At 37.7% G+C, this 27,309-nt stretch overlaps 1 long non-coding RNA gene across 1 annotated transcript in view; it reads left to right on the top strand.

Annotated features, from left to right (window-relative positions):
• The first annotated feature begins 1,670 nt into the window (after positions 1–1,670).
• Positions 1,671–27,309, top strand: part of LOC138825898 (uncharacterized) — a 28,189-nt gene continuing 2,550 nt past the window's right edge. The window contains exons 1-2 of the long non-coding RNA XR_011371526.1: positions 1,671–1,783; positions 26,264–26,358. This is a non-coding gene — a long non-coding RNA (uncharacterized lncRNA). The remainder of the gene's footprint in view (positions 1,784–26,263; positions 26,359–27,309) is intronic.

The raw sequence follows: 27,309 nt of genomic DNA, 5'->3' as shown, positions 1-27,309 counted from the left end.
GAAAGAAAGAGAGAAAGAGAAAGAAAGAAAGGAAGGAAGGAAGAAAGGAAGGAAGAAAGGAAGGAAGAAGGAAGAAAGAAAGGAAAAAAGAAAGGAAAAAAGAAAGGAAAAAAGAAAGAAAGAAAGGAAAAAAGAAAGAAAGAAGGAAGAAAGTCAGTAGTAGCTTTTTTAATCCACCAACAATCAACAGGATGAGAAGCAAATCAGGAACACAGTTTCATTCATAGTAACCTCAAAAACCAAAACCAAAACCAACCAACCAACCAATCAACCAACCAACCAACTAAACCAACAAACAAAAAATCCCCTAGGAATAAGCTTACCTAAGAGGGTAAAGACTTCTGCAATAAAACTATCAAACCTTAAAGAAATTTATGAAGATATCAGAAAATGGAAAGACCTCCTATTTTCATGGAGTAGCAGAATAAATAGCCATACTACCAAAAATAATATACAATACAACATCCATAAGAATTCTGATGCCATTCTGATTTTTGACAAAGAGTCAAAATAAACGTTGGAGAAGATAACCTCTTTAACAAATGGTCCTGGGAAAACTAGATATACACGGGAATCTCACTCTGTATAAAAATCAACTCAAAAGGAATCAAGTATCTCAAAGAAAATCCTCAAATCCCTTATAAGAGACCTATGGGTCATAGGAGATACTGAAGAGTCATACTAGCATGGTACATAGATTCTGTCTAGTGCTAGTGGCTAAGTGGAGAGATTAATATAGGAACAACATTCTGAGATCTTTCTTTCTAAGTAATAGGCATGTTATTGAATGGAAAGCTAGAACCCACCGGACCCTAAAAATAATGTACAGAGATAACCATTACATTCTATGTAACTATAAGAGTAGTTTGAGTTGAGATTTTTTTTACTTTTTACATAGTTGCCATATATGGCAACAAGCCATTGGGAAGCTAAAAATCTTAAGATGGTAAATTTCTGCTTTAAAATATAAACTAGATCATGTTTTGGACTTGTCATTATTTTTATTCTACTTCCTCTTCCTTTTTCTTCTTCTTTTTCCCTGAGAAATTCACCCACCATACAGTTTCATGTGCCTAGAATCCATATAGTAATAAATTGGTGTTGGTAAACCTTGCATGCACATGTAAGACTCCTGAGGTTTACATGTAGAAACAGAAGGGCTTTTCCTGGAAAAATATTTCCTTATAAAGGCAACACCCAGTTTTTCCATATTCCTTGAATTTCAGCTAAGGACAACAAAGCATTCTCTTTCTTTGGACTTTCCTTGTTTCTTTTTTCCACATCAGTTGATGAAAAAATAATATTTATACTTACCGGTGCCCCAAATACCTCCTCCTATCACAAGGGTGCAAGTTATACGGTTAGAGATTTATCCCTGTTGCTGAAGGCTAAATACTTATTATGTCCCCATAAGAAGCATTAGCAGTTAGTCTTTTGTACCATATTGGGAATTATTCCAAGTTAGTGGGCAGATCACTGTAGAAGGAGAAAGTTGGGTGTTATAAACTACTAAAATAGGAATGCTATGGCCACCAACACAGAACAGTGCTACCCAGGTGGCTTGGTCAAGCTCTGCTGTTGATGCTTCCAAACTGCAGCACTGCAGCAAGAAGTATATTAGGCTCTCTGTCTTTATTTTCACAGGTGACTATTTGTGGGCAACCATTCTACTAGAGGGTCTGCATTTGAATCTTGGAGAAGTCCTCCAGGCAGCTATCAGTTGAAAGCCTTTTCTGGTTGGCCTCAAACTGATCTAGACGTTATCACGGGCATTCCAGAGAAGGTACAGTGCAGTTCCTTTTTTGAGTAGACTTCTGTAGAAGTAACAAGGACCACAGTGGATACAGCAATAGCAAAAGAGAAAAAAAATACTATATTTGCAGTTGAGGCCTAATGACTGTGCCTTAGAAATGAAACTTTGATAAGAGATTTAAAGAGCTCTTTTGTAATTAGTTTAGATGCTGAAAACAAGACACAATTAAGAATTCAGGCTACCTGGGCACTGGTGGCCAATATGTGTGATCTCAGGCTGAGATCTGGAAGACAGGTTTAAAGCCAGCCTGAGCAGCAAAGTATGCAAAAGTCCATCTCTAATTAATCAGGAAAAAGCCAGGCTGGAGGTGTGGTTCAAGTGGTCCAGTACCATAGTTGAGCAAGAAAGCTGAGGAAGAGCACAAGTTCTAAGTTCAAGTCATAGTTGCAGCATGTGCACGCATATGTACATGCACACACACACATGCACATGTACACACACAATTCAGATTAAAACACAAGTAGAAATACACAGCTCAATCAAAAGACCTTCTTAACACCCAGTGGGGGCCCAGGACTCAACCTTACAAGCACATGTTATTTAGGCATGAATATTCACAGGATGCCCAACATTTATTGAGAGCAATTAGTTAGCTTTGCATTACAGTGATAAACTACTTAAGCCAAATTAATTCTTTTTTTGTATAAATTTTATATTGTAAAAATAATGTACAGAGGGGTTACAGTTACATGAGTAAGGTAATGAGCACATTTCCTATCGAGTATGGAGGTTCCTCAAAAGACTCCACATAGAGCCCCCCTCTGACCCAGCAATCCCACTTTTGGGCATTTACCCAAACGATCACAAACAAGGCCATACTAAAGCTACCAGCACAACTATGTTTACGGTGGCATTATTTACCATAGTTAAGATATAGAACCAACCCAGATGCCCCTCAGTTGATGAATGGATCAAGAAAATGTGATATCTATCTATCTATCTATCTATCTATCTATCTATCTATCTATCTATCTATCTATCTATCTATCATCTATCTATCTATCTATCTATCTATCTATCTATCTATCTATCTATCTATCTATCTATCCATCCAATGGAACTCTATGCCTCCATCAGACAGAATGACACTGCCCCATTTGTTAGGAAATAGAAAAACTTGGAAAAAATTATATTAACTGAAGTAAGCCAGGCCCAAAGAAGTTAATTCTTAAGGAAGAAAAAATGATTTTGGCTCATGACAATAAAGGTTTCTTTAGTCCTAGGGGAGATTTTTACTTAGGGTGTCTGGGAAGCAGGAGTAAACTAGGAAACGCCCTGAAAGCCCTGATATCTTCTTTAAAAGCGTACCCATTTGACTTAATCTCTACCCCGTGGGTCCCACCTCTTACAGGTTCAACCATTTCCTGATAGTATCAAGCTGAGCACTAAGCCTTTATTACATGGCATTAGGGGGATATTCCAGATGCAAATGACAGCAAATATTGTAGTGACTACTTTTATTAAGCATCTTTGGCTAATTTTTATACCTGGCTATTAAAATTACCCTCTTTTTATGTATTTAGGCACTGAGACTTTAAAAATTAAATAGTTCACCCCAAATTCCATAGATAAGCAACTGTATTTCTTGCTAGTTTTTGTGAGCCACAGACCTGGTAACTTAAACTAAAGACATTTATTCCCTGAGAGGTCAAAGTGTTGACAAGGTTGGTTTGTTCTCAGGCCCCTCCATAGCTTGTACTAAGCTGTTATTTTCTAGATACATAACACAGTGTTAGGTACCAATCATCTCTTCTTACAAGGGTACTGTAGGGTGGAATTGGGCCCCATCCCAATAACCTCTATTTACCTTATCTATTATTTTAACTATAGCTCCATTCGGAGTTACTGGGGTGAGGACTGACATAAACCTCTGGGGAGGTAACATAATTCAACCCATATCAGCATTTCTTTTTCATTTTTTAAAAATTATTTTAAGAGGTTGTACAAAGGAGTTGCCATTTAACAATGCACTTTTTGGATACAATGCATCTGGATCAATGGTCCTCCTTTCAATTCTTTGTTTTTTTACATCTAGATTTACTACAAATACCATGATTGAGTCGTAATAATAAACTATCATATTGGCCAATGAAACAGAAACCACTCTAGGCCCTCAAAATAAGAAATTTGTCACATCTGAATTGTTTATGCTGTTACTTGTTTGGAAAAGACAGAAGTTCCCGCTGCCCTGTACAACGCATAATTTAGTGATGGACTTGGTTTTGGTTTCCTTCTTAGTGTTGTCTGGCTGAGGGTAGAGATGAGATTGTTCTCTCAGTGAGCTAATGGTTCTAAGCAGCTTTGAGACTACAAAAATATGATTTACCTGGTAATTGTTTTGCTTCTCTTGCTACCTATGTTTTGCGTATTTTCTCTTTTTGCTTTCAGTTTTTTGAAAGAACATATCTTTGCAGAAATCTGTGCCTTCTGGCAGCCTAGGAGTGGATCACAGTGTCTATCTGTGTAGCCCTTTGTGGGGAGGGGACTGGGAGAAAGGAGTGGTTTCACGTGGCTTGAATTCTCCACAGTGATGAGCAGGAGAGGAGACACATGGGATGTCAGACATGTTAACAGAATCGTTTAGAGTGAATTGTTTTCTAGGCAGAGACTTTATCAAGACCTGGCTGTTTTTGCTTGCTTAATATGCTCTGCATTTTCTGCAGTCAGACCCCACTGCATGGTTAATGACACAAGTTCCAGGAAGCCTGGGGATTGTACCAGTAGACACCAGAGACACTAACCTTGTCAAAGCAGAAAAAGATGACATACTTACAATAGGAGAGACACTCAGTTCCTAAGCTCCTAACACAACTGGGAAGTGAGAGATTTGATGTGGATGCACTAGCCACTCAGCCTGATTTCTCTGAGGAAAGCATCTACCAATTGTTTCTCTTTAAAATGCAGATCAACAGAGGACTAATTCCAAGTAATTTAATGAAACAGGTAATGGTGGCAATTATCTAAGGGATGGGGCATGCAAGTAGCTGTGTGTACAGGTAAACACACACCAACTCCCCTTCATGGCCACACTCATGACTGGATAGAACTAATCTGCATGTTAGAGGCATAGCTGATGAGGACACTTCAGAGTGCCTTAGTAAATGTTATCTGGATATTTGGATGCTGCCACACTTTCAAAGCAATAGTGTACCCAGAGGACTGACATTTGTAACTTCATTTGTGGTACTAGGGTTTGAACTCAGGACATTGTGCTTTCTAGGCAAGTACTGGACTGCTTGAGCCATGCCTCCAACATTTTTGTCTTAGATTACTTTTAAGATTAGATTTCAAGCTTTCTGACCAGAATTGGTCTCAGACTATGAAGTTCATACCTAGGCCTCCTGCTCAGCTGGGTGGCAGGCATACACTACCACCATCAAAGCCAGGCTTGTTTATTTGAGATGGGATCTTGCTTTTTGTTCAAGCTGACTCTGAATCAGGATCCTGTAGGTCTTTATATCTCAAGTAGCTGTGATTATTAGTGTGAACTATTGAGCCTGGCCTGCTCATCCAAACAACACTGATATTATTTTGTTCTTAAAAATATTATTTAGCAAATGAATAAAAGCATCATTATTTATCTTCAAATTCTGTTGAATTGTCAATTTCAAACTGATTTTTTTGGGGGAAGGAGAAATCTAATTCTAAACAGATATGTGGGTAAGAGATTTTAAGTTTGGAGTGCAAATAAACTTTCAGGAACTCAACCAGTTTGTAGATCGATACAGCTGACACTCCTAGTGTCATAGAATGTATCTAAAGAAAAGAACTCATGATGTACGTCAATTCACCAATTGTCTTAAGGAATAAATAAAAGTATTCATAAAACCAAGATACTGAAAGTATCAGGTCTTTTGTCAGCATAATTTCTGTAATTATTGAGTTCTAGAACAAACTATCATTTACTATTTCATGAAATTCCAAGTTGTGAGAAGGGCTTAGTCCTCTGAATTAGCGTGAATGAGTTCAGAATAATAACAGTATACAAGAATAGAATTTTCATCCTGAGTCACATAAACTAAATATAATTTAATTCTTAAGATACCCCTGTGGTATCATTGCTGCCATTGACAGATGGGTGAACTAAGACACAGTGGCATTAAGTAATGTTCCTATAACATAGCATAGAGCTCACAAATACCTCACAAATACTAGTGGGCAGTGTGACCTTTTACACTGAATCACATGCCAGGCTTGAGAGTCAGAAAAGCTATCAAGAATAGTATATAATACCTAAAGATGGAGAAAATAGGATATTGGTTTGGCTGTGGTAGCTCTTTATGATGACACTGAGAAGATGTGTGTGTGTGTGTGTGTGTGTGTGTGTGTGTGTGTGTGTGTGTGTGTGTGTGTGTGTGTGTGTGTGTGTGTATGCTTGTGTGGTGGTTACTTAAACATTTATCACAGTTAAATGTATTATATACTTACATAGAAATGTCATGATGGAACTTATTTAAAATGTACAATCAATCAATCAATTTAAACATCCCAAAGGACTAGACTTTGCTGTGTTTGTTTGACTTCTCCATCTCTGCTTTTGTTCAGGGACTGAAGGTGATGCTGGAGAACCTTTAGAATCTCGGTCCTCTGGGGGGTCTTAAAATCACTGAGTTCCCCCTATTTCTTTCTTTATGAGGTTCTGTGAGCATCACACTTTATGAATGTCCACAATTATTTTTTAAAACTTACTTCTTCTAAAAAGAACATCCATTTTTAGAAAAAAAATGATAAGGTCTCTAACATAAACAAAGATAATATTTTGGAAGTACTAGCAATTTTACCCCAAATGAATACTTTCTAAGTCTCATGAGTGATGAGTACCTGTTCTTCATTTTTAGAGTACAATACTTTTAATTTGTGGAGGGTTGGCTATGCTTCTTCAAAGAATAGTTTCCATAGCCTCAGAATAAGAGATTCATCACTGGTCTATTCAAATGCATCTCATCCATTGGTATAATTTTTCCCAGAGGTGAAAGAAAGATGCGTGAGATGCACCACAATGTAAATGAAATAAATTAGGAACCAACGAGACACAGATTCAAAATTCTATGCTTTAAAAAATTAGCTCTAAAATTTTAATCTAGAATCCTATGATTCCAAATTGAAAAATCATAGTATTCATACCTTTACCTGAATAATATGATCTGTGGTCTTTGAAAACTTTACAAAGGCACATGTGTGGCTATCCATGCTTTTTTTTGCTGCAGAAATTGGAATGCAGAAATTGATGAATGAGTGGTGCCCAGATCTTGCCATAAATGTCCTATAAAGTTCCATAGGAACCAATATACAGTATTTACTGGGTATTAAGGCTGAAGACATCATTCTGACTAAACTAGAAAGAGTCTAATCAGAAATATAAAATATTGCATGTCACCCAAAGAGGATATACAGTTGAGTTAAATACTCTAAAGGTTTTGTGATAACACCATGACTATAAATACATGTATTAAAGATTTTGAAGTGGCTAGGCTGGTATCAAGTCACATGACAGAAGAGCTGAAAGATACTTTCAACGTGACTGTTAACTGCAGGTGAAATGAGGACATGTTTGGCTGCTCAGAATATAAAAGTTTGAGTGCTTAATGAAAAAGCCATTTGCTTGCAAGAAAAAGGGCATTAAGGTTAAAGAAAATATTCTGGATTCTACTTGGCATCTTGGCAAACGTATGTTCATTTAAATATCTGGGGGAGGGAGAAATTCAACCCCTATCCTATAAAATGTGTTATTATTATTGCCATTTTCAGATCAGATCATTGGGGCATAGAGAAGTTATATAATTCACACAGTAAATAAACCCTATATTGAACCTGATGCTGCTCCTGAATGTTAATTGTGCTTAAAAGCATTGTCCTGAGAACTGTGTTCAAGTTCTGATTTTATGAGCAATGTGATTTTGAGCCTTACTTGCAAAATATAAAATAATAATTCCTACTTCTCAGGGACGATGTTACAGCTGGACTTTCACTAGATTGGCAAAACTTTAAGTCTGAAAAGAATAACTCTTGGTAAGTATTTGGAGCAATGGGAACGGTCCTCATACGCTTTTGGGAGTGTATGAGGCACAACTTTGTAAAACAGTTTGGGACTATCTTGTTAAGTGGCAGATACATCCACCCCTAGACCTGGAAATTCCAGGGAAACCTGAGTGTGGGTGTAGAAAGTGTGGAAGCACAAGAGCTCTTTGCTACATTATTTGTAATGGTTCCTAACTGGGAGCAAGACAAACGGATACAGCAACTGTAGCCATTTGTGCTGTAGAATATAATAAAATAATGAAAGTGAATTAATTCAACATACACAAATGCATGCTTAAAGCTTAAATCTATTATTGGTGGGAAAATCCAAATTTCAAGCCAATATCATTTTTACAAAGGAATGTGAATGGATTTTTCAATGTTGTTTTGCATTAGAGGAATGTGAGGTTAAATTATTTTTTAATAGGGAGAATAGGATAAACTAAAACCTTAGACTATAGTTACTTTTGTGTGGGTTAGGGTATAGATATGTGTGTGTGTGTGTGTATTTGTATTTATGTATGCTTAGGAGTGAAAGAGGGAGTTTTAAGATATTATTGGCTTAGCTCTTATATTGGGTCATAGATGTCACATTTAAAAGACTATGTTACATGTACTCTCTTGGTAAGCATCAGATGTTATGTTATATAATAGCATGAAAGTATCCTTTTTAATTGCAACTAAGTTTTCCAGTTCCCAATATTTTGTCCAAAAGTAGAGACACAGAGTAGATACTGAGAAAAGATGTATCAAATAAATTAATAACCGTTGGCTTAAAGAGATAGGATAAAGCACTTTACAAATGAAAACTGCTTTATGAACAATGTCTTATTTTTCAAAGAGAAAACTTTCCAGACAGTTATTTGGTCCTCGTGCCCTCAAGACTAACTGGTCTGAAGTGATGATGTGGTGATCATATTTCTGTCACCATGTCCCATTGTAGACGGTCACACCGAATCTGCCTGCAAGGTGCTAGTGTCTGCCAGAGCACCAGAGGGAGGGTTGTTTCCGCCATACTTCTTCCTCTGGCTTTAAGAGCAATTGTTTTCTTTGGTTGTAGTTGTGGGTGCTCACAGTGCTAGGAATACTTGTCAATCTGAAAATACTGAAAATGATGAGACAAAAGGAATCAGGCATTCCTCTTCAAAAACACTTTTTTATATTCCTTTGGGAATAAAACCCAAGGTGGCCGTGAGCACTGTCAACACTTGTAGAGACAAGGAGGAGAAATATGAATGTGCAACATGCAAAGGCAAATGACATGTCTTTATGATCTGTTCTTAAACTTTGTATTTCACCCACAACTACGAAGGTGATTCTGAATTGTTTCACTAATGACCTGCTCCACAGAACCTTAAATCTTTTACTTTGATTTCAGATAGATTTTCAGTTTGGCTCCTTTATTTTTGATGAGCTCTTTTCTTGTGCATGTAGGCCTGATTTATTTATTAAAAATAAAAAGGATCAAGATGGAAATTCTTTATAATAATTACCAAATAACAATTAGGATTTATTGTGTGCATGCATTTTTCCGACCATATCGGGTTTTTTCATCCCCAAAACGGAGGCAGCTCTGAAGTGCAGTTAGGAGTCTGTTTACACCACCCAGATATCAAATTGACTTGCTAATGGTAACTCTTACTTGGTATCCATGGGTTACTGTGTCATGTGATTTGACATCAAGTACAGACAGAGCTGATTAGGAGCATCCAGCTCTGTCCAACTCCGTGCATCACTGAACCATCTGGTCATTTATTCACTAATAAGCCCCTAATGGCCCAAATATTCACCGGCCTGTCATTGTGACATGGCATAAAATGCCTACATCTTTCAACTTGCTTTGACATGTTGCTTGTTTCACATCAAAACCCGTCATTTACAGGAAAAGAGCTCAGAGGGGTAAAAACTTGACCTAATCTACAGTGTTAACACAAAGACAGAGGCTTGGTTATCTAGTAGCCTGACTGAAAGCATGTAAATGGGCAGGAATTCATTTTGTACATTTTTTTTCCATTCTCATTTTACAACGTTCTTTAAGTTTGGTATCATCCCTAATATGGGATTTTATGTGGGCTTTGCATTGAAATATCTATTCTGTATCTGTTTAAGTAGGAAAGAATGCTGTAAAAGGAAAAATCTTCCTGGAGACATGGTGCATGCCTATTTACACTGAAATATGCAGGGAAAAATACAATATGGATCTGAATAGCAGCTCTATGTGATCTGAAGATGACTTTGAAGTTTGTTATTTTAACCCTCTTTTATTTTCTATTTTCCTTTTCCAGATAAAATGTGCCTTTCTTCCTTATTATCTCTGTAAATTATAAAAATTTGGTATTTTCATGTTGGGGGTATTTGACATTTTATCACCAGAACAATGAGAAGTTGGTTCCTATTGTAACCATTAGGAAAGAGAGGCTAAGAGCCTACAATTAGTTATATGGCATAAACAATTGAAATACTAACTACTGGAAGGAGTAAGAAGTGGGGGAGGTATTGTACTTTCTCACATTCACTACTGCTGAAATCACAGTCCTTAGATGGAATTCAAACACTATGCTACTGAGGTCCACTAAATGGTTTTAGGTAGTTCATATTTTGTAGGCATTATTCAAATAAATATTTTCCTAAAAAAGAAAAGCCTTCATTTGTTTCCTTCTTTTAAAACATTTTTCTTCTTAATTTTTTGTGCTGGTACTGGGCTTGAACTCAGGACCACACTCTTGCTTGGCCTTTTCACTCGAGGCTGGTCCTCTACCACTTGAGCCACAACTCCACTTCCAGCTTTTTGCTGGCTAATTGGATGTCTCATGGATTTGTCTGAGAGACTGGCTTCAAACCTCCATCTTCTGATCTTAGCTTCCTGAGTAGGTAGGAATACAAGGATGAGTGACCAGTACTCAGCTTGTCTTTTCTTTTTTTCTCTTTCTTTCTTTCTTTTTTTTTTTTAATTGGTGGTGAGTCTTGAACTGTGGGCTTGGGTACTGTCCTTGTGCTCTTCAGCTCAAAGTGAGTGCTCTTCCACTCTACTGCTTGAGCCACCACTCTACTTCTGGTTTTCTAGTGGTTTATTGGAGATAAGAGTCTCACGGACTTTCCTGCCCGGGTTAGCTTTGAACCATGATCCTCAGAGCTCAGCCTCCTGAGTAGCTAAGATTACAGGTGTGAGCCACTAGTTCCTGACAGGGGAGCTTGTCTTTTTTAAGTAAAAGAAAAGGTTTGAAGAAAGGTGTACTGTTGCTCTCTTTTTCTCTTCTCACTTCAAGCACCTTCATATTGTGTAGGCTGGCAGTTTGCTTCCCCCTCAATAAACTCTTTTCTGCCTGAAACAAACAAACAAACAAAAACAAAAATGGCGTGCTGGTGTAGTTTAGGTCTCTAAGATCATTTCCCCCACTAATGTCCACTATAGTTCACTGCGGCCTGATTCCCTACCTCCTTTTCCAGATCAGTAGGCTAAGAGCATACATGTGCCTTTCTATCGATTCCATCCATTCATACCAGAAAACCACGGATGGGAACCAAACAGAGAGAGTCTATATATGGCTTCCTACTATGGATATAAGATGGTGGAACATACTGGTTGGTTTATCTGCAGCTGGTGGTATTGTGAGCTCAGTTGCAGTGCTGTTGTTCTGCTGAAGCCAGAGGGTATGTTGGCCCACAATCCTGTCAGGAGCAGCTGTCTGAGTTGAACCCAGACCTGCACACTTTAACTTCCTTCTGTTTCAGATGGGAGGAGGCGTTTAGAACAGGAGCCTCTGTTGAGGGGAACCTGAGGGGGAAGTTCACCAGGGCATCATGCCAGTGCTCTAAGTACTTACTCACTTCACTCGGTTTTCCTGATTTATTGATGTTAGACCTTGGCAGTAGCATTTTGCTTCGATGATGATTTGAAAAGCACCTAACATTTTCTTCTGCCTCAGTAGCAGCTTGATGAATTTTAATTTTCACCTTTATATGTTTAAAATAAATCTTAATGTTGGTCACTATTGTCATCCTCCTCCTATGACCACTCATTCAACATTTGTACATGCATTAAAGTTGTAGCACAAATAGTATGCATTCTTCTGGAATCAGCTCCAATAAACACAACCACAGACCTTAGGACACTGTTGAGAAAACTTACACTTATTTACTATTTACTTTCAGATGAGAAACATAAGTTGTGAATTCAGGCATGTTCTAAAGATTACTAAGACATTGCTCCAGGCTTCAAGGAGCCTAGAGTCCTATCATTATAGGGAAATACAGGAAAATGGGTAGAGTACTCATGGATTTCTGAACCTTAAGTTTTCTTTTAACAAATCCTATGTATTCACTCAGGCGTTTCCTTATAGCCTCTTTCTCTTGTTCTGACCTTCATCTCTCAGCATTCGTGTCTCCCAAAGTACTCTAGTATTGAACTGAATGAGTGAGGGAGCCAGGGAGAAGAAGGAGGGAGAAGGAGCAGGGAGAAGAAAAGGAAAAAGAGAAAGGATAAGGAGCAAGCATAGGAAAATAAAGGGAAGGAAGAAAGGAAAAAGGGAGGAGGAGAAGGAGGAGGAGGAGGAGGAGGAAGAGGAGAAAGAGCAACAATGAAGGAGGGAGAGAGAGGAAAGAGAGAGTGAATCTCTTCTTCAAAGGTGTTAAATTAGATGCTTGGAAGTTTCTTATTTATCTGGTGATCAGTGGTTTCTCTGACCAAGGACTCATTGCTCAGTCTATGGGTGCGCCCACCAGGATCAGAGGAAGGCCTGGCTTAAGAAATCATTTGCACCCTTCTCCATCTCATGACATGCACAGTTCATTTCATCTAATATTTTTTATTTTTTTAATATCCAGAACAGTCTTCATTTGTCTTTTCTTATAGCATCTATCTCCCCTCTGAAATAGGGAGGGGGGGTGAGGGGACCACATTGCTATCGGTTTTATCTGCTTTCCTACTCTCTCAAGCTTGAAGACAGGCATGGGGGAGCCATTTGTTTCTGTAATTCCAAGATTCTGAAGAGTCTGTTAGGGTTACAAAATCAGGGTATGAGCTCACTATTTGATTGGTATTTCTGATGAGATCAGTATTCAGGGGATTAGCTTTTAGGAAAGGCAGCTGATGTGTCTCACATTGGACTCTCTAGGTGCTTGCAGAGCAATTAACACCTGGAGTTCATTTAAAAACCTTACAGGGGGCTGGAAAAGTGGCTCAATGGTGGAGTGCTTGCCTTGCATGCATGAGGCCCTGGGTTTGATTTCTCAGCACCACGTAAGGAGAAAAAGCCAGAAGTGGCACTATGGCTCAAGTGGTAGAGTGCTAGCCTTGAGCTGAAGAGCTGAGGGACAGTGCCCAGGCCCAGAGTTCAGGTCCCACAATCAACAAAAAACAAAACAAAATAAAAAAAATTACTGAAAGAAAGAAACAGAAATCATAGGTACATAGAATAAGATTAGCTAGGTAAGCCAAAATCCAATTACTTTATTTTTTTGTTTTACTGTGGTAGATAAATACAACATAAAAGTTTGCCATTTAAACATATCATTCAGTGGCATTAATGAGAAGTACAATGTTATGCACTCATTACTACTATCTACTTCTAAAACTTCATAACCAAAAGAGAAACTCAGTACTCATTTAGTAATAATTTCTCATTTTCTTCTCTTCCTAGTTTTTAGTAACTTCTTCCACCCTCTTCTGCCACTCCTCCCCTGACTTCCTCTCTTTCTTTCTTTTTTCAGTACTAAAGTTTGAGCTCAGGGTCTAGTACTTGCTAGATAAGCACTCTACTATTTCCATTCTCTTTGCTATTTAGTGTATTTTTCAGATAGGATCTTGTGCTTCTACCTGGAGCCTGCCTCAGACCACAGTCCTCCTATTTATAGCTTATACCCTCCTACTTGTACATAGCTAGGATTTCAGACATGTCTGAAACGAACCAACATGCTTGACTTGCCTGGTGTAATGGTGATCGTGTTGCACTAACTTTTTGCGTAGGCTGTCAAATGTCATCCTTCCAATCTTTGCTTTCTGAGTAGTTGGGCCATCTAGGTAATTCATGCAAGTGAAATCATTTAAGTCATACAATATTGGAAATGAAGAAATGATGCTAATCAAAACATGAAAAATAATCATTATCTAAGTAGAAAGGCTGAAAAGTTCAACCTATTGCTGGTAATCCCCATCTTTTTAACCAAATTTTCAACCTTATGCTTACCTTGGATAAGCTGGCTTTATTTCTATAAAGTTTAACTTTGACCCTTCAAATTATAAATATTAATATCCATATGACGGGGTTTCTGTTAAAATTAAACTTACTTATGTAAATCATTTTGAACATTGCTTGTCAACAATGAATATAGGATTATATAGGATATATAGTATTTTATTTTCATTCATTAAGTGAAATCTGAAGGTAAGCATCTTTCACAATATGTGGTTTGGAGGAGTCAAGGACAATAGTCAGTGCTCAGCAATGAGTCTTTGTTTCTAAGGTTATTTTCAACCTTTAAAGTCCTACATGTTACTCACTATCTTGCCCATGTAATTGTAACCCCTCTGTATGGCATTTTCACAATAAAAAAAGTCCTACATGTTTCCAGTTTACTTTCAGGGATCTAGATGAAGTAAACAAAATGCCTTAAAATTAGAAATTCATATTTGATTTCACCTTGGAAGCAGCTATTTGGGTATGATTTCGAAGATGTGCACAAGCATATATTGGGTTTAGACAGAGTAACTTTATTAAAATAAATTCCTGAGCATCTATTGTTTGTATGGTGCTTCCCAAAGCACTGATTAGAGATTTTCAGAATGTCATAGAGTGAGCTTCAAAAATCAGATCTGTGCTGAGTTTTTTAAAAGGTCAATTCAAATATGCAGTGTTATCACTAGAAATAAAAGCCATTCACTAACTACTTATAGTGTAGATGGCTAACTGTACCAATATCCACCCTCTTCTTTTAGAACCTATGCTATGAAGCTCCCAGCCAGGGACTGTATTTCTTGACTTTCTACAGCTAAAGAGAGACCATGTGACTGATTCCTTCCCAAAAAATTAAATGTAAGCTAAACTGTTATATAAGTCCAGAGAAAAGCAGTTAAGAAGTTAATGGACCTTCTTTGCCTTCTTCATTCCAACTCTGGCCATGTGCTTTCCATCCCCACCCCTGTTGTCAGGAAATGGAGTCATAGGATGAAATCAGTAAGCAGAGGAAAGTCATTCATCCCTACTGGACTGTTAAATATCTAATGCATTAAGCCACTGAAATTCTAGGTTTTCTTTTATACCATTAGCATTGCCCTAACTATACACTAATAGTCATAAAGAATGATTCAAATGTCAGAGCATCACTGACAGTTGTGAGCAAATTGCTTTCTTCTTTTAGAAACTTTTAGTTAACCTTCTTTGACATTCAAAGTTCCATTCATTTCATCCTGTACCAATTATTGGAAGCTCAAAGTCTCTGTTCTAGAGGAATTCATAGTCATACTTGGGCAAAAAATAATATATATAAAGTTAAATAATCATAAGAAGCAGGATAATAAGTGAATAGAAAGTAATAATTTCTATAGGACTTTAAGGAAAGATTTATTTTCCTGGAAAAATATTTGTGAAGAATAGTATGATTTTATGAATATCTTGAAGCCAGAGTAGATTTGGAAAGATAGTAGTAAGGATACTCAAAATGGGATTAACAGGTAAAAAAAAAACACCTGAAGTAGGAATGGACAAAAGTATATTTAAAGTATTATAATATTAAGAGATTGCTGGGCACTAGTAGCTCATGCTTGTCATTCTAGCTACTGAGGAGGCAGAAATCTGAGGATCTTGGTTCAAAAACAGCCACAGCAGGAAAGTCTATGAAACTCTTTTCTCTAATAAACTATTCAGAAAAAGCTATAAGTGGCACTTTGGCTCAAGTGGTAGAGACTATCCTTGAGCAAAAGAAGCTCAGGGACAGCGTCTAGGCCCTGAGTTCAAGCCCCACATCCAGGGCAAAAAAAATGATTAAGAGGGACTGGAAAGGTGGCTCAGTGATAGAATGCTTGCCTTGCACACATGAGGCCCTGAGTTCAATTCCTCAGCACTCCATAAGCAGAAAAAGCCAGACGTGGTGCTATGGCTCAAGTGGTAGAGTGCTAGCCTTGAGCTGAAGAGCCCAAGGATAGTGCCCAGACCCAGAATTCAGGCCCTATGACTGACAAAAAAAAGGTTAAGAGATTATATCAGTCAAGATGATAGAACTTAAAATTAATTCAATATTCATTTAAAAATATTTACTGACCACATAGGTCCAGAACTGAACTAAGCACTGGAAAGTAAAAGCAATCTGAAAGTTTTACTTTCAAAGAATTTACAGCCAATTGACATAGAACTAGATTCAATTTGTATCTCTACTGGGTGAGTCATTTAATTTTTTTCTTTCTCTTGGTCTTCCTATCTACATAACAAGGACAATAACTCCACAAGATTGTTATGAAGATCAAATGGGATGGATGTGAAGCACTAGGCACACCCCCCCCACACACAGCTCTAATGTTGGCAGTGATGTGGATAGTGGTGGTGGAGTTGGGTGGTAGTGCTAATGAGTCTGGTAGAGTGATGGTTGACTATTTGGGAAAGAGCAGAAAGATTTTACTGACATCTGTGGGGGTTGAAGTTGAAATAGAGTTCTGGTATATTCATGAAGTCTCTTGAATGTCAGGCCAGCAATTGCATTGGATCCTTAAACAAAGGACAATAATTGAGATTTTTAAAAAATAGTCAAGTAATATGGATACATTGAACAAAATGAATTTGGAGTTAGAGGTACATAAGAAGAACAGAGTTGTGAGAGCTGGGTAGAATATCGCTGCAATGAAAATGGAAATGGACAGGAATGGTAAAGATGGAAGTTGATAGGATGTTGAAGGATAACATTAGGATGCTTCAAGCATGGTTAGTTAGCAAAATGAAGTAAAGTAGGAGAATAACAAGCTTTGTTTTAGAAATAGATATTAAAATTTTAAGTTCACATGTAACTGAAGAAAGAAGAGAAGAAGCCCACAATGGGTTACCCCTCTTGCTATCATAACTGAGGACTCGTAGAGCTTGGTCAAGTGGAGAAGAGTCCAGCTGAACTAGACAGGATCCTCCTCCTTAAAGTACCATTTGTGGAACCTCCTCTTGCTAACGGTATATCAATGACCAAAAAACAACTACTGGGAAAAAAATATAATTAAGGATGGAGAAATCGAACCAAACAAGGCCCACATTCTGTGGAGATCTTCTAGGGGAAGAGATTGGGAAGAATTGTACAGACCATAAAGGATAAGATTTAAAAAATGAAATTGGTTATAAATAAACAGGTTAGGATAAGCTTGTGAACTTGAGAATTTCTTAATTTATTGTCTTTGTCACTTTATGAGTGGGTTCAGGACAAACCACCTTTGTAAATGTACATTCAAGAGTCAACATTGCCTGCTCAGTACCCCTTGGGGAGACAGTGCTTCTTGCAAGACGAATTCTAAGCCAGCCATTAGAGAATTAGCTTGGCTCTTGGTAGTGGCCATGGAATCATGCCATGATTGCTCTCTCCATCCAATTTTGTGGCAGAAAAAGGTAACCTTATTCAAATAAATTCACTTAGACCAGAGATTCTCAAAACTTCCTGTCTATCAGAACAGATTGCTGGTTCCTAGGCCCTGAAGTTTCTCACTCGGTGGTTTGTGGGGAGAACCAAGAATTTGTATTTTTAACATGAATCAAGGACTTAGAAAAGAAAAATAAGCACATTATATCTGTATGATAAATCTAAAAATTGGATTGATCATTGAGAGTCATCCAAATATCAAGAATCAAGGAAGTTTCCTAGAGTGGGAAATGGATCGTGGAAAATACGTAAGGGCATGCAGGTGAAAGTTGGTGGGTTTGGTATGGGAAGGATTACAGAGAGAAGAAAGAATGAATAATCTAGAGACAAAACGGAGTTTCAAGATTAAGGAGCCTGAATAAAATTGATACAGTTAAATAAGTGAGTATAGGGGCATGGTCAGTCATATATGAGTAAGACTGTATTCTTTAGGAAGAGCAATGAGGAGCCATTGAAGAGTCCCCTTCCACTAAGTACTTGCATCTCCCACACCAGAGAGCCTTGCATTTGCTCAGCTTTCCTGCTCATGGCTGGCACTCTACCACTTGAGCCATGATCCCAGTTAATTGGTAAGAGAGTCTTGTGGACTTTTCTGCTTGAGCTAGCTTCAAACTGAGATCCTCGAGATCTCAGGCTCTTGAGCAGCTAGGATCACATCTATAGATCACATGTAAGATCACGTCTATAGATGTGAGCCGCTGGCACTTGGCACATTTTTGAAATATCATTTTATGAAGATATGATTCACATACCAAATGATTTACCTATTCATAGGTACACAATTCAACAGTTTAGTATAATCCCAGACCGGTGCAACCACAAATTTCCTATGAATCCCTATATCCATTAACAGTGAAATCCCCATCTCTCCTTACTCTTTCTAGCCCTAGGTAGTCACTAATCTATGTTCTATTGCTACAGGTGGAATCACACAATATGTGACAAGTTCTAAGCCAAAGAGTGGCTTAGCACCATGAAATGTGCATTGTATAAAGATCAGCCTGGCTGACATATGTAACCTGGATAGTATAGGGGACAAGGATAGTGAACCAGAAGTGGAGAAACACATTAGGGAGGTATGGAAGCAATCAGATGAGACAATACAGGAGCATGGACAAGGCAGTACTTATGAGTTGGAAAGAAGAGCATGAGGTAAAGAGATATTAAGTGGTAACTTGGGGTGGGGTATATTACAGATGTAATATAAGGATGAATGACTAGAGAAAGACAATTCATAAGTGTCACCTTGGCAGTGGGTAGAGAGTGAGACCTTTCCCTAGTAGTAAGATCAGGTCTGTGATAAAGTGGAGAAGCCAAGGAACCAATATTGTGATGATTGATGTTGTCATCATCATGCTATAACCATGGTGACACAGGTAGTCAGGAAAATAGGAAGATTATATTATTTTTCCAGTCTTTGCTAAGATCCCAGAAAGACCAAAGCAACTGATTTCATACTGATTCAATAAAATTAAAAGTTTATTTAAATCGTAATGAAAGTATATTGGTATCAAAGGGGAAAATTTAACCATTTTGGCCAGCATAATTTTACTGTATCAATAATCTTATTTTTTTTAAGTCATAACCCAAGGTTCTTCAGGCCATGAAAGCTTTCATGAAGCTGTAGAGTATAGTATATAGGCCCTTGTTCCCAGTGAGGATGCCCATGAATTAAATCAAAGAAATGGGGATTGATTACAGAGTCAATTTTCAATTACCTGTACTAATAGAGCAGTGGTATGGGTAATCCCAAACTGTGGTTAACCAAAATCACTTATATTTGCTTTTAGATTGCATTATTTAAGCTTTTTGCAGCAGTTTGGTTACTAAATACATTTTTCTTTTGTGATTACTAGCATTCATTTACACCCTATGATTTTACATCAATTTTGGCAATGTGGCCCAAATACTCCATATGTAAAGGCAACATCCCTTTGGGGTTGTATATATCTTCTCTGTCATGTACATGTTTGATAATTCAAATATACAGAGTATTTTTGAAGGCTCTACAAGGACAGTGATTACTTGATAACTATCCCTTTGCTTGTTTAAGAATACTTCTCACTGAGAAAAGATTTTCTGATGCTAATTGCAATCTTTCTGCTGAAAAATAAGTGACTCTTTCCTTCTTTTCTCAATAGAAAAAATAAAAATAGCAGGCCCTGTCTTCTATAGACTGAACTTAGATAATGACAGAAACTCCTCTTGAGTGTTTTCTTTTTCAAGCAACTATTCTGTTTGTGGTCCTTATTTCTTGGCCTACCATTAGTGGTTCCCAGAAATCAATGAGCAAAAACAGACACAAAGAGCATGATGTTTTCATATATCTCTCTGTGTGTTTTGTTCTGGTGGATTTTGTGTGTGTGTGTGTGTGTGTGTGTGTGTGTGTGTGTGTGTGTGTGTGTGTGTGTGTGTTTTGGGAGGGGAAGTGCTGGGGATTATACCCAGAGCATCACATTACTCTACCAGTACACATTATTTTACCAATGAGCTACACACTTAGTTTAGCAAACATACATTTCCTAAGAAACAAAATAATCTTCATTTTATTCATAATTTATATCAGAGATTTTATGATAATGGCCTGGTTAAACACACCTGGCAACACTTTCCAGAGCAGGCAAAAATGCTGCCTGATGTTTTAGGCATTCTAATGTTTCAAAGCTACACCCTCTTGTGAAACCCTTAGAACTCCAAAATCTACATAGAATCACAGGGAAATCCAAAGATCCCAGTTGTGCCTTTACTCCAAGGTCTACATTGAACACAAGTGGGGTCATCTTAGTAGTTCATTTCTTCTATGTACCATCCTAATCTTAGCCATTGTATTTTGATTTTTCATCTACAAGGTATTAACCATAGGTCTGCTGTACTGGCATCACCAGGAAGCTCAATAGAACTGAAGACTATCAGAACTCAACCCAGATTATCAGGTGCAACCAGATTTTGGTTTATTTGCTCAATTGGAATGTATACGAGAATTTGCTGACTGTCTTGTGTGTAAAGGCAAGCAATAAGCAAAGAAGAGCACAAGGAATTTAAAAGAGAAGAGAAAGTCATAGTAAGGCCTAGAGCTGTTGCAGGGGCTTCCCATGTGTGAGGCATCTCTAGTCCAACTGGTCAGAAATGGAGAAGATTCAATTCATTACATCTTTAACTCAGATGAATTGAAGATTAATTTGTAATCTATAGTAACTGCTTCAAATTCTTGACTCTTTACGTTCAAGAGCAATCTCCTGGCATCAAGACATAACATACATCTTCCTGTCGTTAGCCTAATTTGGGGAGAGAAGTGGTATTGAAATATGGAGTGAGTCTTGGCATACCCTAGAGATGAACAGTAGGGTATACACATTCAGTCTCTTAACAATAGGGTATACATATTCAGTCTCTTAACAAACTTACAAAATTGCAACTTGAGGCCTTAGTCTCTCCAGAGCTTTGCAATTAAGAAACACAGTTTCATCAGCTTCATGTCTACCTTTAAGCCTCTTCACAATATAAATTTGCTTCCCCCCTCCCATGATATAAATTCTATTACTTTCTTAGCTAATGCCTTCCTCTCTTCTTTTTTTCTTTTCTTGTACATGGCAATAGCAGTTGTAGTCAGACCAACTCTGGCATGAAATGGAAATACATGGTACATGAAGCAGGCAGGAAGGTTGGGAAAAGGAAAAGCAAGGAAAGTTCATCCTCTCTCTCTCTCTCTCTCTCTCACACACACACATACACACATACATATGCATATGTACATACAATCACGCTTCAAAACTTAGATCTTACATTCAAATTGAATTATATACTTCCTTAAAAATATCTTCTGAGCATTTCACCAGGTTAGTATATTCCTATAAAAACACACAAAAATAGACTAGTATTCCAGTATATGAACATGAAACAAGTTATTTAGCTAGTACTTTACTGTTGAAAGCTTAGCTTGTCTCACATTTTTCCCATGTTGGTAAATAGTATCGCAATGAATGTTATGTAAATCCATTTCCTTATATCTTGTTATTCCTTCAGGATAGATTTTATTTAACTTTGATAACAATAAACAAATTGACCTTGGATTGAAATATCTTTGTCTAGTATTAAATTATAGTGTGGCTTTTCTCCAACAGAAAATACATTGTTTGGGTTTGAAGGTCAGGTTTCAATTAAGCAAGTTCTACAAGACTGACTTCTTTGTAGCTATCTAAAATTTTAACCACATCAAATTGCACAAGAAGTGTCTGGATTCTACAATTTGGTAGGAAATTCACCTCAGAGTACCTCAAGATCAGCACAGATGGCTAGACAGTAACTCTCAGCTCAAGAGTGATATTTTTTTGTATGGCAACTAAAAACTTTGCTCCTGTAGAAGGCATAATATTCACTATTTTAGGCTAGGACATTGTCCATTAATTATCAAACCAACTGAAGGCACTAAACATTCTAAACTCTTTATTTAAAAAATAAAGAAATAAGGTGGTTAAATAGAAAGTGATAAAATTATTACTGAGTAATGTTTTTGTGCAGTCATCAATAACTATAGCCACAATGTATAGAGAATATACTATGTGTCATGTATCATGCTGAGCAATTGAGACTTTATATTAGTAGTAATCTATTGCTGGGTTAAAAAATACCTCCAAATTTAGTATCTTAAAACAGTAACACCCTCCTTTCAGGTTTTGTGAGTCAGGAATCTTGGTAGAGCTTAACTGAATCCTCTGATTCAGTGTCCCTCTCAAGGCTAACATCAATGCCTCCACTGCCTTTACATTCAGCTGGGAAGACCAATATTCAAGCTCACTCATGTGGTGCTGGAAAATGTTACTTCTTTGTGGAATGTTAAACCAGAAGTCTCAGTTCCTTGCTCATGGGTCTCTCCACAGGACAACTCACAACTTGAAAGCTGGCTTTCATTAAACAGGCAAGCGATAAGGCATGAAAGAGTGAGCAAGACAGAAGTAAGAGTTCTTTTGTAAAATAATCTTGGAGGCTGGGCACTGGTGGCTCACACCTGTAATCCTAGTTACTCAGGAGGCTGAGACCTGAACATCTCAGTTTGAAGCCGGCCTTGGCAAGAAACTCTGTGAGACTCTTACCTCCAATTAACCACCAGAGAAAGCTGGAAATGGAGCTGTAGCATAAGTGGTAGAGCACTAGGCTTGAGAGAGAAAGCCCAGGGACAGCACTCAGGCCATGAGTTCAAGACATAGGACCAGCAGTAGAAATGCTGAGCTTTAGGCTTTTTCCCTCTTACTTTAGTGCATATTTACTTGATCACAGTCTTACACTTTGAGTTGGATTTTTATACCTGTAAGTCTATGGGTACTGGAAATACTATAATAGAGAGCTGTGTCAACTCAGCATCTGGCTTACTTTGGCACTGAAGATTTATGTCTCACCTTCTCACACACATCTTCCTGTGTTTAGGTGAAATTGTTTAGCCTATATTAATGAGTAAAGCTAGCATTACCTGAAGATGTTGGGTTCATGATTAAAGATTCAGGACTGTTCAGATGCCTGCTTTTGGGGGATTTGGTCAAACTTAACAGGTTATTAAATCTCTATCCAGAATTCTTGTATCTCTTTCCCATGTTCTGCTCACATTTCATATTAGCACTGAAGATAATTTGTAAGATAAATATCATTGGGGAAAACTCCCCATGGTCAAGGACTAAACACACACACAGAGTTCCTGACATGTTCTCTAGCCGAGAGCTATTCATTTTCCCTAACCAGCAGAGCTATAAATCTGGCCTGTGCTCGGCACACTGTATGTGTTTTACTTTATGAAGGCATAAATCACCAAGATACAATTTGTGTTTGATTTTTTGGACACTTAATTTGCTTAAATGTTCAGCAGTTCATAGACGTAAATTGTGCTGGGCATAGCTCCAAGTGGAATAAGCCGAGAGCAAGAAAGCTATACATATTAGGATGTAATTCAGAAGAAAAATCATCCTGACCAGTCAAGTAAGTCCTCTTTATAAGTTACTTATAAATAACTTTCCTCCATAGGCAGAATAAACACTTAGTAAATACTTCTAGAGGAGGAGGGTGCATTGTAGTAAATTGAGTTTAAAGAACCTCCCTTCTAATATACTCTATGGACCTAAGTGTGTAATATGTAAGAATGTGTCATACATGTTTGATAAAGTAATCACACATATTGATTAGTATATAACATTGAAAGAATGACTCACTGAAAATCAAGAAATGGAAATTTTTATCCTCTTTGACACTAAGAATTAAGTGTACAATCTTGAGTCACTTTGCTCAGTTTTTCATTTGAAAGTGAATGGTCAGCTTAAATGATCTCTTGAAATTTTACTGTTCTAAACACTCACTGTACATCTCTTTAACACCCTGCTCAGTCCATGGAGGAGACCATGGGAAACACAAGTAGCTTAGGGACCAAACACAGGCAGTAGTAGTTATCAGCTGGATTTAAAACCAACAACAACAAAAGCAGCAAACCTACAAAGGTAGCAGCATAACACAATAAAACCACCGAGAAATCCATGGAAACATAGAAAGTTTCCCAAAGTATGCGGCGTGTACCTGTGATATAGTGCCTAAGCAGGCACTTAAAAGTCCTTGGGAGCTGCCTTGGAATGAGCTAATGAGACAATGGGCCAGCTGGGAAAGCAGAGACCCCACTTCTTCCCACGGAGGAGGCTATACTAGATCTAAGAGCTTCCCTGGCAACAATGTGGAAAGAAAACTCAAACAGGATCTCCCTTGTCTGTCTACCATGCTTGCATTTTAGGAAGGAAGAGCAGAAGGCATGACCCTCCCCTAGCCACAATGCCATGGTATATCTAGCAGTACATTGCCCTGTACATCTCTTTATGAGGTCTCAGCCTACATGTGAAGATCAAAGTTCAAACCAGCTGGAAGTGACAAAGTCTGTGAGACTCTTAACTTCAATTAACCACCCACATAGCTAGAAGTGGAACTGTGGCTTAAATGGGAGAGCATTAGCCTTTAGCAAAGAAAGCTCAAGGACAGTGCATAAGCCCTGAGTTCAATCCCTCGTACAGGCACCAACCCCCTCCCCCACGAAACTTAATACTCACCCCTCAAAAAAAAGCACCCCAAACCATAAGTTGTTTATTCTGATTCAGTATACCTAGAGTAAACTCTAGAACTTGCCTTTTTATAAAAAAACAAAACAAAACAAGTTTTCCCATGATGTCAAATGCTTCTGATTCTATGCCTATGCTTTGAGACCTCATATTATATTATATTATTATCAAATTCATATTATACATTACATTATGTTAGAATTATCACTGAACTGTCTTACAACTATTGATAAATAAGATAATATAAGGTGATACATATTTCTTTAGTTATATATTTATATTTTATTTAGTTATATATTTCTATTTAATGCATGTAACTTATGCAAATTTAATTTAAGTTTATATCATGCTATCTATCTTTTAGCAAGGGCTGAGTTTTCAGTTGTAGAATGAACATCAAGCAATAGTAGAAAAGGGATCAATTCAAAGAAAAAACATTCAAGTAGTCAACTCATCAATAGAACCAGTAACATGTCATCACAAAGTTTATAAAGATAGTAATAAAAACTAAGTTGTTTTGGGGCTGGGAAGTTGGCTCAGTGGTAAAGTGCTTGCTTCGCATGCATGAGGCCCTGGGTTTGATTCCTCAGCACCACACAAGCAGAAAAAAGCCAGAAGTGGTGCTATGACTCAAGTGGTAAGGTGCTGAAGAGCTGAGGGACAGCGCGCAGGCCCAGAGTTCAGGCCCCATGACCCTCAAAAAAAAAAAAAAAAGGTTGTTTTTACTGTACTATGTGATTTCTTGTTTCTTTTGTATGTTTTTGCCCCTAAAGTATATCCCCTGTTGTCACTGTATTTGATTTTGGTACCTGGTATTGTATATATGTTTATTTGAATTAGGGAAGGGAAGGGGAACAACAGAATAGTGAAGCAAAGGTCAAGGGGGAACCAATGCAACAATGATAGTCACAAGGCAATATGTTGGAAATAATCTGTACAACTCGGGGGCAGGAGAGGTTGGGGGAGAAAAATGGAGCAAAAGTGAGAGAAAAATGAGCGAAGAGGTAACAAGTTTGACAAGAAATGTATTTATTATCTTACTTATGTAACCGTAATCCCTCTGTAAATCACCTTGACAATTAAAAAAGGAACACAGCAAGATAGTGAGATTTTGTCCATTCATTAAAAAAGAAAACAAAAATCAAATATATGGTGGATAGTGGGGAAACACTAATTGTACTTTTGGCAGTAAATTCCTGAGATGATACCAGTGGGACAAGACAGACTGAGTAAAAAGAATAGCTTAATGTGATAGCACTAGGGTCATAATGGGAGCAGATTTAAATAAGCCAGTCAGTGACAGTGGGCTACAGGTAGGTAGACATGGTCTGCTAAGAGCCACAGGCTATGAGTGTGTCGGAAGGCAAAATGTGAAACAAGAGTTGAAGAGAAAAAGATCTTTGCTTAGTCTTTGATTTCTATTGCAATAAACAGGCATTTTAGTGGATTTCTATTGTTCACTTGCTATTTGGTGATGAATGCTAGCCATAATCGATTTCAATAACTAATCTTCCCTGTTAGGAGTTAGGTTCAACCAGCATTTTTTTCCCTTGTTTTCACTTGCCCTTTGTCTTCATTGGGCTGTCTATCAAGCAGAGCTCTAGGTTCCTTCCGTACTAGTTCACCCTTTAGAGGTCATCAGCCCAAAGAAAACCCTCTCAGACTCAGAGCTCTGTAGAGACTGTATTGTGAATCATTAGATGCTATTCCTTAGTTCTCATAGAAAAAAAAAACTTTTTTCTGTTTTCAGAGAGCTGAGCTTGCACATTTAAAAATTGCTACTAGAAGATGATTCCATGAGGAAGTGACCATGTGGCACATAAAAATAATCAGTTGTTGTTATAGGTGAGTATAAACTAAAAGTATTATTTGCCATTTTCCACAAACTTGTCATATTAAGAGTAATAAAATCACTCGACCATTTATGATCTTGCAAATTCATTCTCTTCCCATAGTGTCTTACAATGAGAAGAGATTTTCAGCTCCCCGTCAGGTCACAAACAGGAGTTTGGAAATCATTTATCCTACTATGACTTAGAAACAGTTATTAAATTGCTACTTTCAAAAGACAAATCCAAAAGACTAACAATCTAGTTAAAAGGTTTCTGAAATTATATTCAAAAAACCCCACTGCCTGACAATCAAAGATAGCTGTTGTTCTAACCAAGCAACAACGTAGGGAGAAATACTGTAGAAATTTTCTATTATAACCTAGTGGTTCTAGTCACCCAGTCACCTGCAGGATTTGCTAAAATACAGATTACTGGGCTCCATCTGAAAGTGCCTGAGTCAATAGGTCTGGAAAGGAACCAAACGTTTGCATTCCTAAGCAGTGCCCGGATGATGTGGATACTGGTGGTCCAGGCACCACACTTTGGAAACCACTGACTATTTCTGGTTCCTCATTCTCTTCCCCACGTTGTACCAATGCAGCCATGGCAAATAGTTTCTTCCTCTAAGTAACCCTTGCTCCTGGCTTTCTTTTTTCTTTTTTTGATTTTTATTTTACTGTGACAAAATACCTGAGAAAATCAATTAAAAAGAGTAAAAGTTTAAGTCACAGGTTTTAGAGGTTTCAGTCCATAGTTGTGTGACTCTGTTGCTATAAAAATGCAGTATATCGTGGCAGACGTGTGTGGCTAAAGAAGCCTCTTAAGAGAGGAGAGAAGTGAGAGAGAGAAGAGAAATTAGGGAGAGAGAAGGGAGCAAGAGAGGAGAGGGGATGAGATGGAAGAGGGGAGAGAGGAGAGCAGGAGAGAGTGAGCAAGCGAGAGAGAGGAGGAGAGGGTGAGGGAG

This window comes from Dipodomys merriami, unplaced genomic scaffold, assembly GCF_024711535.1.
Source record: "Dipodomys merriami isolate MVZ:Mamm:240054 unplaced genomic scaffold, mDipMer1.0.p SCAF_1, whole genome shotgun sequence".
Taxonomy (NCBI): Eukaryota; Metazoa; Chordata; class Mammalia; order Rodentia; family Heteromyidae; genus Dipodomys; species Dipodomys merriami.
The sequence above is the reverse complement of the archived record's forward strand: the minus strand, read 5'-3'. Positions and strand labels throughout refer to the sequence as shown.